General features: G+C 41.2%; 1 protein-coding gene across 6 annotated transcripts in view; it reads left to right on the forward strand.

The window, feature by feature from the left end:
- Window positions 1-10303, forward strand: part of KCNIP4 (potassium voltage-gated channel interacting protein 4) — a 1166664-nt gene that overhangs the window by 1042840 nt on the left and 113521 nt on the right. The window contains exons 1-2 of one of the 6 annotated variants that reach the window (XM_040486975.1): window positions 4548-4553; window positions 9125-9129. The exons of the other annotated variants lie outside the window; for them this stretch is intronic. The gene's annotated coding sequence lies outside the window, so the exon portion shown is untranslated. Of the gene's footprint in view, window positions 1-4547; window positions 4554-9124; window positions 9130-10303 lie in introns of those variants that run through there. 6 annotated transcript variants of the gene reach the window in all.

Here is a 10303-nt window from a genome sequence, read left to right on the forward strand (position 1 = left end):
AATGCAGGCTTCGTTCAGAGAAGAGCAAATTGTCCAAGAGATGATGTCATAACGTGTGTGGGGAAAAATGACAGGCAGTAAAGAGAAATTATTGTCTCAAATTCCACTCCAAAAACTGGTCCTTATTCCTTTGTTAAGACCAAACTGAAAGAGTATAAAAAGTCTATTTTATTTATTTTTTAAAAATTTTTTAAATGTTTATTTATTTTTGAGGGAGACAGAGTGTAAGCAGGGGAGGGGCAGAGAGAGAGGGAGGCACAGCATCCGAAGCAGGCTCCCGGCTCTGAGCTGTCAGCACAGAGCCTGATGCAGGGCTCGAACTCCTGAGCCGAAGTCAGATGCTTAACCGACTGAGCCAACAAGGCACCCCTAAAAGGTCTATTTTAAATGCTTTCTACACATTATTTCATTTCAATCTCTTGACAGCCCTTTGCAGTAAGTCCTATTATTGTCCTCCTTTATGGATGAAGAAACTGAGGCATAGAGAGGCTAAGGCACTTTGCCCAAGGTTACAGAGCTAACAAAAGTCAGCAAAGGGATTCAAACTCAAGAAGTATAATAACAGACTCCTCACTCCTGAAGATTCTAGAACAATGCTTCACTAGTAAGTGTGCAATAATTATTAATAATCATAATTGCTTCCCTTTATTGATCACTGTATGTAATTCAAACAGTCTCTCAAAACAACTTCATGAAATTTATATGAATATTATTCCCAGTTTATAGATTTTAAAATTGAGGTTTGGGGAGGTCAAACACATCATCCAGGATCAGAATTGATAAATAGACTCAGGAGAGAGAAATTGGAGCAACTGAATAATTTGCTAGAACGAGTGCTCCCAGGCACCTTTCTTTTTATTGTAAGGGTGGCAACAGATGTTTCTGTCATTAACACTCATAGTTCTACAAACAAGAACGATACTATGATTGTTTACTATGTGCAAGTCACACGTACGAGCTCATTTAATGCCCAAGGTCCCCCTACACTATACTATCAGGTTAGATTTTATGCTCACCTTTATACCATTGAACGTATGGCAGATGTAAGGCACAGAGAATCTTGCTAACTTATCCTAGTCACACATAAATGCCCAGATGACATGTGGACTAAGCAATTGGCCTTTCTCTAAACCAAGAACTAGCTTAAACCTAGAAGGAACATAGCATAACCTAGATCACTGCTCAGTTTTCCTAATGCTCTGTTTTAAATAGGACCATGACAGATAAATGCTTTGTAGCAAAGAGTTACTGGCATCCCTGATATCAGCCCCAAAACATCCCCCCGATACACCACAAGATATGCAGCAATTTATTATTACTAACCTTACCCAAACTCTTTTTTTTTTTTTTCAACGTTTTATTTATTTTTGGGACAGAGAGAGACAGAGCATGAACGGGGGAGGGGCAGAGAGAGAGGGAGACACAGAATCGGAAACAGGCTCCAGGCTCTGAGCCATCAGCCCAGAGCCTGACGCGGGGCTCGAACTCACGGACCGCGAGATCGTGACCTGGCTGAAGTCGGACGCTTAACCGACTGCGCCACCCAGGCGCCCCCAAACTCTTTTTAACTCCCTAGGTAATAGACTCCAGCTGTTTATTCTCTACTTACTAAAGCAACACAAAACCCAGTAACATCTTATGAATTGAACATTATATTTGACGTAAATAAAGTTTCTGTCTAGTTCATACCTGATAGTGAGTGTTAACTAGACTTATTGTGGTGATCATTTTGCAAAATATGCAAATGTTGAGTCATTATGTTCTATAGCTAAAACTAGTATAATGTTATATATCAATTATACCTAAATAAACAAATGAATACATAAAATTTCCATATGTTTATTCTTCTACAATGGGTTTTAAATTAATGTTTTAAAAATGTATCACTTGTATATTACCTTCTGAAAAAAAGTAAAGAGAATAAAGCCTTTTCCTAATGACCAAGATCAAAATTTGGTCATTGACTGATTTCCTGTTATTATTACTTACTATAATATGTGCCTTTCCAACTTTATGTTTCCTCCTCTGTTGTCAGGCAATCAGCTGTCACTTCTAGACTTTAGAGTCATTAAACTTGGGTTTAAGTCCTCACTTACAGCTTCCAACTTCTATGTCCTTTGTAAGTTGCAACATTTCTTCCAATACTGATTTCCCTCATCCATAAAAGCAGGGTGACAATATTTGTGCATAGGGTAACCGTGAGGTTTAGCTGTAATAATGAAACTGAAAATAATTTTGTTTACTACAAAGTACCAGCTGTCAAATGTTAGGTATTATTATTGTGACTCTGGGCTTCTTTTAGTTTGCACTCCCCCATCCTATCCCCAGCTGCTTCCAATGTGGAGTTAGAAGCGTATTCAAGGGGCGCCTGGGTGGCGCAGTCGGTTAAGCGTCCGACTTCAGCCAGGTCACGATCTCGCGGTCCGTGAGTTCGAGCCCCGCGTCGGGCTCTGGGCTGAATGCTCAGAGCCTGGAGCCTGTTTCCGATTCTGTGTCTCCCTCTCTCTCTGCCCCTTCCCCGTTCATGCTCTGTCTCTCTCTGTCCCAAAAAATAAATTAAAAACGTTGAAAAAAAAAAATTAAAAAAAAAAAAAAAGAAGCGTATTCAAATTGTGGCTATAATAAGCATGGGGACATCCTTAATGAGATAGGACTTGTGACAGGCATGTGGCAAATTGCTGTACGAGGAGTCAAGGAGAGCGGGATCTAGGTCCAGATCTGCTGCCAATGTGCCCAAAGGCCTTTGACATACAACCAGTAGTGCTAACACTCTATATTTTAATATAAATTTACAAAGTCAAGGGGCCGTATTCAAAAGCTGTTCAATGCGAGGGTGGCTAGGTGGCTCAGTTGAGTGTCAGACTCTTGATTTTGGCTCAGGTCATATCTTGCCTCAGGTCATGATCTCACGGTTCCTGAGATCCTGCACTGTCAGTGTGGAACCTGCTTGGGATGTTCTCCCTCTCTCTCTCTGCCCCTCCCAGCTCACGCTCTCTCTCTCTCTCTCAAAATAAATAAACAGTAAAAAAAAAAAAAGAACTTCAATTCTAAGGTAACTCTATTTTCTGCCTAGAGCCCCTTTGCTACTAATTTTCTGATTCTAGGTTGGGTGTGTGATTTCCAGATAAGTGAAGGATCATTCTCCTTCCTTTTCTTTGGCAGGCGGAACAACACAATAGTTATTTACGTGAATCCTTGCACCGGACTATCCAGAGTTCATGCTCTGGCCATGTAACCTTGGGCAAGTTACTTCATCTCTCTGTGCCAGTGTCTTCATCTGTAGAACAGAATTTAGTGTCCGTGGTGTGCTGATGGGGATTTTAGGAGTTAATATAAGTAAAGTGCTTACACAGAGCAAACACAGAGCATAAAAAATGCTATGTTATTGTTATTTGATTTTAGAGACAAACTAGAGAAAGTCTGTCAAACTTGAAGAGAAAATTTTTTGTTAGGCCATTTTTAATTTGGTGAGCTATTATGGGCTTTCTTCATCTCTCTCCATGTTTCACTGTTTTTTAAATTTTCTCTTTGATCGTATTTCCTCTCAGCTGTTGACTTTCCTGGCTAGAATATCAATCTGTTGGGTCTATCTTTATGTGTAAGTTCAATCACATCCCTTGTTTCCTTCTTCCCAAACCCCAGCATTTCTACTGTAGATTTTCTCTCTGTGTATGACGACTTACAATATAATTTTTACATTGCTCATTTACCAAAGAGCAAGTAAGACCCACCATCTAGGAAATCAGAGCTCCTATCATAGGGAGTCACGCATGGCTTGCTGCAGTAATAATATGGTTAACACTAATAACAAGTGTTCCAATTAGGTGATTCTATTTTAAAATCTAAGCTTGTGTGAAGAGTTATTATTTATGTTTCTAAATAAGGTAGACACAATCCATTCATAAGTTCTGTGAAAAATATCTCCAGCCATTTACCTCTGAGTAGTTATATTTTATAAGTGCTTGAATTCGGTCATGAAATTGGAGAGTGATTCAAGCTCTCCTGCAACGGAGATTTCAGTGTCATTGCCCACAACCACCTCTAACAGAAGACATTCAAACTAATTGGCCATTTTGAAAATACTTTTCATTTCCTATCTGATACATATTTATGTAAATGTTGAATAGTATAAAGTACTAATTATAAAGGGCTTTCTTGGTCCCAACATCTTTTCAGGGCCAGAACTGAATAAATACATGTCTGACTAACACAAATTGGGGGGATTCTAGTTGTTCAGGGTGGTCTGGGATGTGCTAGGCCTCCCACAGTGTTTTGGGTGGATTGATTGCTTTCTACTCCTGGTCTGTGCTCCATTAGCTTGGAGTTAATTGCTCATGTACTCTGCATGTGCAACTGAAAATAGCTCTGGGTGGGTGGATAGGTGTGTGGTCATGAACACAGCAAGAGTCAAGAGGCTCCCATATCTTCCTTTTTTTGAGATAAAGCATTTAATGTTGGCAAGGTTTAAACAGTTGCTTACAGCACTTATCCCAGGTTTGAACTCCCCATCTGGAGAAGTCAAATGATTGAACAGAAAATAGGAAGACAGGTTTGTGTCAGATCTCACCTCCCCTACTTATCAGCTCTGCGAACTTCAGCAAATTCCTTAATCCTGAAAACCAGTTTCCTCAACTGAGTACAACGCCGGCCCCTCTGATACTGTGAAGGTTGGAGTTAAGGAATGGAGCGCTGGTGTATATGGCATCCTATTAATGCCTGTTCAAAGTTTCAAAATTGGAAGAAAGAGAGGAAAGAAACTCCATCGGTGCCATGTGCAATAGCTTTTGAAATCTTCACATGGACAGCTTTATCTCTGTCCTGCTGGGTCAGATGTGAACATTAACGAAACAATAGCTAACATCTTCTTATTCTAGCAGGTCTCACAAATAGTTTCCAATATGTAATAGTCAAGAATCTTCAAGCACTGGGGCGCCTGGGTGGCGCAGTCGGTTAAGCGTCCGACTTCAGCCAGGTCACGATCTCGCGGTCTGTGAGTTCGAGCCCCGCGTCAGGCTCTGGGCTGATGGCTCAGAGCCTGGAGCCTGTTTCCGATTCTGTGTCTCCCTCTCTCTCTGCCCCTCGCCCGTTCATGCTCTGTCTCTCTCTGTCCCAAAAATAAATAAATGTTGAAAAAAAATTAAAAAAAAAAAAAAGAATCTTCAAGCACTATTTAGCATAAATCTAAAACCTGGAGTAAAAATCACCCCACCTCCAATAACTGCCACCGAACCAAGCTTCTGTAAATCATTTGTAACATTATCATTAGGAGGTGATCACCCTCATCATGATTTTATTGCCACACTGATTAAGTCACAATTAAACCAATTTAATAAAGGGTAAACATTGGGAATAAAGACTCAAAGGTTACTTTTATAGATGAGATAAAGCAATATAAGTCAAGCCAGCTGAATCTTTGGCTAGCCAAATCAATTTCAGCTCAAATAGAATTAAAATAATTTTTTAATGTTTACTTATTTTTGAGCAAGAGACAGAGTGGGAGTCAGGGAGGGGCAGAGAGAGAGAGAGAGAGGGAGACAGAATATGAAGCAGGCTCCAGGCTCTGAGCTGTCAGCACAGAGCCCCACAAGGGGTCAGAACCCATGAACCGTGAGATCGTGACCTGAGCCGAAGTCAGATGCTTAACCGACTGAGCCACCTAGGAGCCCCTCAAATAGAACTTAAAAGTCATGGTATTTATGATTCATTTTATAATAAAAAATGGATACATTATGTAAAGAAGGGTCATGTTGTATTAAGAAATGGACCTCCTATAGATACATCTACTATGTTTGGGAGGCTTATTCATTGATTTCCCTTTTTTTTTTTTTTTTTTTTATTTGAGCATCTTTAGTGTGCCTAACTAGATACTGTCAGACTCATGTAGCCAGTGGTCTGGCAGGACCTAGGTAGAAGGAGGCAGTAGCCTCCCAGTGTCCATGCTATGATGAAGCAAGTCTCCTCTCTATGTGCCCAGCCTGGGTTCTAAACCAACTTTCCGAATGGAGTGACATTGTTCATAAAATGGTTTTATATCAGCATTACAGCCTTTGTTTCCAAAAACCTGTTTTAGGGAGGCAGACCTCACACTCATATTTGTTTGTAAAGCAAGATGTTCTGTAGTTATGTTCTGGAGGGTATGGTTTGATCTCGGGTAGAGTCAGGTTTGCATAAGTGTAGGTCGGGCAGTAATCTTCTACTGTACTGTAAGAGAAGTTGCGAGAAGGAGGAGAAAGACGCCTATTTTTAAAACTCATTCTGTAAATTCCAATTTCCAGCCCACCTGAGTCACGACCTGAAGGGACTATTTACTCAGACGTAAGACAACCTTGGCTCTGAGAGAGTTAAATCTAGGAAACAAATAACAAAAAGAGACAGCTGGGAAGCTCAAGGATGTCTGGGTTTGGGAATTAGTTGTCTGATTAAAATTAAATCTGTTAGAAGATTCATGAATTAAAATGCTGTTTGTATTCAGCTTGTCTCGGGATGCAAAAGCTGCACAGAATTAGCAACTCAGCAAGATGCCTGCCTACTTAAATCTTGGCAGAGGCCTGAACATGATTCAGGTGGCCAGGGTCCCACCTGGTTCTGGTTTTAATCTCGGACAAACCACCCAGCCTTCTTGAACCTCCATTTCTGGGCAGCCAAATGTGTCAAAGCAAACAGACTTTTTGGTGTTTTTCCACCTCTGAGACAGCATCCCTTCCACACCTATTCTCTTTGTTTCTAAATCAGTACAGTTTCAACAGCCACCATGGTGATCTCTCAAAGGCGCTCAGACATGTTTCCCCTGAGGTATGGGGGGTTCACTGGCAGCCTGAAACATTTTTCTGCTAGGATTTTAGACCAAAATATATAACTGTTGCCATCTCTAAAACCAGGGATCAAATCCCAGCTCTGTCCCTTACTAGCTATGTGACCCTGAGTAAGTTACTTAAGCTCCGTAAGTCCCAGTTTATTCCTTGTAAAATAAGGGCAAGAATAGGTCTCCCACAGCATTTTTATCAGTATTAAAATGAGATGATACACAGCCAGACTCAGAGCAGAAGCTCTCTGTAGAGTCATTATTTTTATTAACAATCTCAGCAGAATGCTTAAAAAGTTGGACTTTAAGGTGCTAAAGACACCTGTGTGCCTCATGACTAACCAGTGATTTGACCTTGAACAAGTTAGACCTTCCAAACCATAGTTTTCTCATCTATAAAATGGGGATGCAGATCCCTCTTTTGAAGGGTGTTGCAAAGATTAGATGATATCATTGGCTTCCTGACCGTCTCGTGCTCACTGAGCAAACTTTGCGGGTAACAAGACCCACTTTTATTAGTGTTGTGGATCATTTGAATATATGTGGGTGTATCCGTTTCTTAGGACTAGCATAACAGAACGCCACTGACTGGAGGGCTTGAACAGCAAACTTATGTTCTCACAGTGCTGGAGGCTGCAAGTCCAAAATCAAGATGCCTGCAGAGTTGGTTTCTCCTGACACCTCCCCCACTGGCTTGCAGATGGCTGCTTCCTTGCTGTGCTCACACACGGCCTTTCCTGTGTGTGTGTGTTTATTCCTGGTGTCTCTCTCTCTTCTTATAAAGACACCAGTTACATTGGATCAGGGTCCCTATGACCCCATTTAATGTTAATACTGCCTTAAAAGCTATATCTCTAGGGGCACCTGGGTGGCTCAGTCGGCTGAGTGTCCGACTTTGGCTCAGGTCATGATCTGTCACCGTTCGTGAGTTCAAGGCCCACGTCAGACTTTGCCCTGATGTTGGGGAGCCTGCTTCAGATTCTGTCTCCCTATCTCTCTGTCCCTCTGCTAGCTCACACCCACTATCTCAAAATTAAATAAACATTAAAAAAAAAACTTTTAAAAGCTGTATCTGTACACACAGCCATATTGGAGGTTAAGCCTTCAACATACAAATTTTAAGGGGACACAATTCAACCCACAATGGGGCCAGAAGTCAGAATGCTGGGATTAAGGAGAAAGCAGGAGGTAGAAAATGGGCCCAGTGGACCCATTTTCTGAGACATTTGACAGTGCAGAAAGGAGAGGAGAAAAAAAAGGTTATTTTTATCATTGTTACTTCTGTGTTGAGAGAGAATATGACAAAGTAGAAAGAACATTTGACATCATGGATTTGGATGTAAGCCCTGTGTCTATATTTCTCCTGTGTGACATCTGGTCACTCATTTTTTCACCTCTATAAGACTGAGTATCATATGTGTAAAAAAAAAATGGACAATTATGGGGTGCCTAGGTTAAGTGACCAACTTCAGCTCAGGTCATGATCTCATGGTTCATGGGTTCGAGTCCCGCATCGGGCTCTGTGCTGAACGCTTGCTTAGAGCCTGGAGCCTGCTTTGGATTCTATGTCTCCTCTCTCTACCCCTCCCCTGCTTGTGCTCTGTCTCACTCCATCTCTCAAAAATAAATAAATGTATAAAAAATGTTTTTAATGGACAATTATATTTGAGGTTATTTTGAGGACTTGAATTATATCAATGGAGCACCTAGCCCATCTCCTAGCACATAACAAAGGCTCAATAAATGTTAAGCACTGTATTAAAATCCTCCCAAATGCATGGTCTTAAATTGAACTCTGGAGAGCACGGCATGATTCTGCACAGGAGGGTGAGGAGGCTGGAAGGTTCCACAGGTTTCACAGTCCTGTGCAGAATCATGCTGTGCTCTCCAGTTTGCCTGCAGGAATCAGCCATGAGGGAGTGAGGCGGTGTTGCTCTTTCAACTTATGCTGGTGATTGCTGATGATTTCAGGTATGTTTTCAGAGCCTGTCAGCCTTCTAGATATAGAAACAGCCCTTTGGCAGGTAAGAGTCATTAAGAAGTAAGGCACCAGTCAGCTGGGAGAACAAGAGTCCGCAGGCAGTTGCTTCAAGTGTGGTGCTTTGAATACTGCGTGTGATGCCCATCCTATCACACACTTAATTCAATTACACTGACCCTCCGGCTCTGGGTTTTTTGTCTCAGTCTCAGCATCAGCAAGTCTGTGACAGCTGGAGGGAAACACTGTGTTGGTGACGCGGTTCAGATTGCTGTGTGGTTACAGAAGCCAAGGAGTGAATGCACTGTTTTGTTTCTTTCCGGTGGAAGGGTCAGTGGGTCTAGAGAAGGTTATGCTATGCTTAAACGACTACTCTGAAAATATGATTAAAAATGCCCCTGCTTTTGCCTATACTGTGTTTCTCAGAACAATGTGTGGTGAACACAGTAATTCCAAAGAAGGCATTTAAGGTCTACCAATGGTCCACAAATCTCAGTTTGAGAAATGATTTTTCTAGAGGGCAGCTAAGGTTCAAGAGGTTCCAGGGGGATAGAAACTTCAGTAGTAACATCATTTGCTTACTGATTCATTGATTCACCATACAATTCTTGAGTGACTATGGGGCATCCGACTCTGTTGGGTCCAGAGGATATACAGATCTGTAAGGCTTTGCCCCTGTCTTCAAGGGACTCACAATGCATAAGACAGGCATGAACAGGTCATAATGTCATGTTTTCAATGCTGCATGAGAAATACGTATGGTGTGAGAAGTCTGCCTAGGGAGCTACCAGTTCTGCATGGTGCAGCAATCTGGAAAGGCTTGAGAGGAGGGAGTAGTATTTGAATTAGATCAGTATACACACACACACACATGCACACACACACAATATAATTATACAAATTATATTGTAAATGACACAAAGGAAGCTTACCTGAGAATATTTTTCAAGAAAGCAGAGCCTATCTACTATCTATTTACATTACGTCTGCTCCACAGCTTTTATTCCTGCATTACAATATTTATTTATTTACTTACTTATTTATTCTGCAACTACAATAACAACAACACCGTCTAATTCATTGGATCAACAGAAATCTTAGGGAGCACCTCCTCGCTGAGCTCAGGACTTCTTGAGTAGAATCAACGCATTCCACTCAAATGTTCCAGTGAATGAAGGAGAAAATTGAAGGAGCCCCACTTGGGCTTTTTTGATTTTCCCCATAAAGCCCAATCTGCGGTCAATTTGTTAATGCCTAGCTGCCATTTCCCCACTACTTTCAGACCTTTGCACATCCTTCAGGTGCGTATCTCGCTTACTTTCTCATCGATTTTATGCTTGTCAGCTCAAGTTTATTCTTGGGCTTTCCATCTTTTCATGTCCCATTTATTATTCTTATCCATCCGTCACTATTCTGCAGCTTTTCCATCTCACTGCTCCAAAATAATCTATTATAATATGAAAAGTACAAAGCACATGTCTGATTTTATCCCCTCTTCCTCATTTTGACAAACACATCCATTC

This window comes from Herpailurus yagouaroundi, unplaced genomic scaffold, assembly GCF_014898765.1.
Source record: "Herpailurus yagouaroundi ecotype Mexico unplaced genomic scaffold, PumYag 28, whole genome shotgun sequence".
Classification (NCBI taxonomy): Eukaryota; Metazoa; Chordata; class Mammalia; order Carnivora; family Felidae; genus Herpailurus; species Herpailurus yagouaroundi.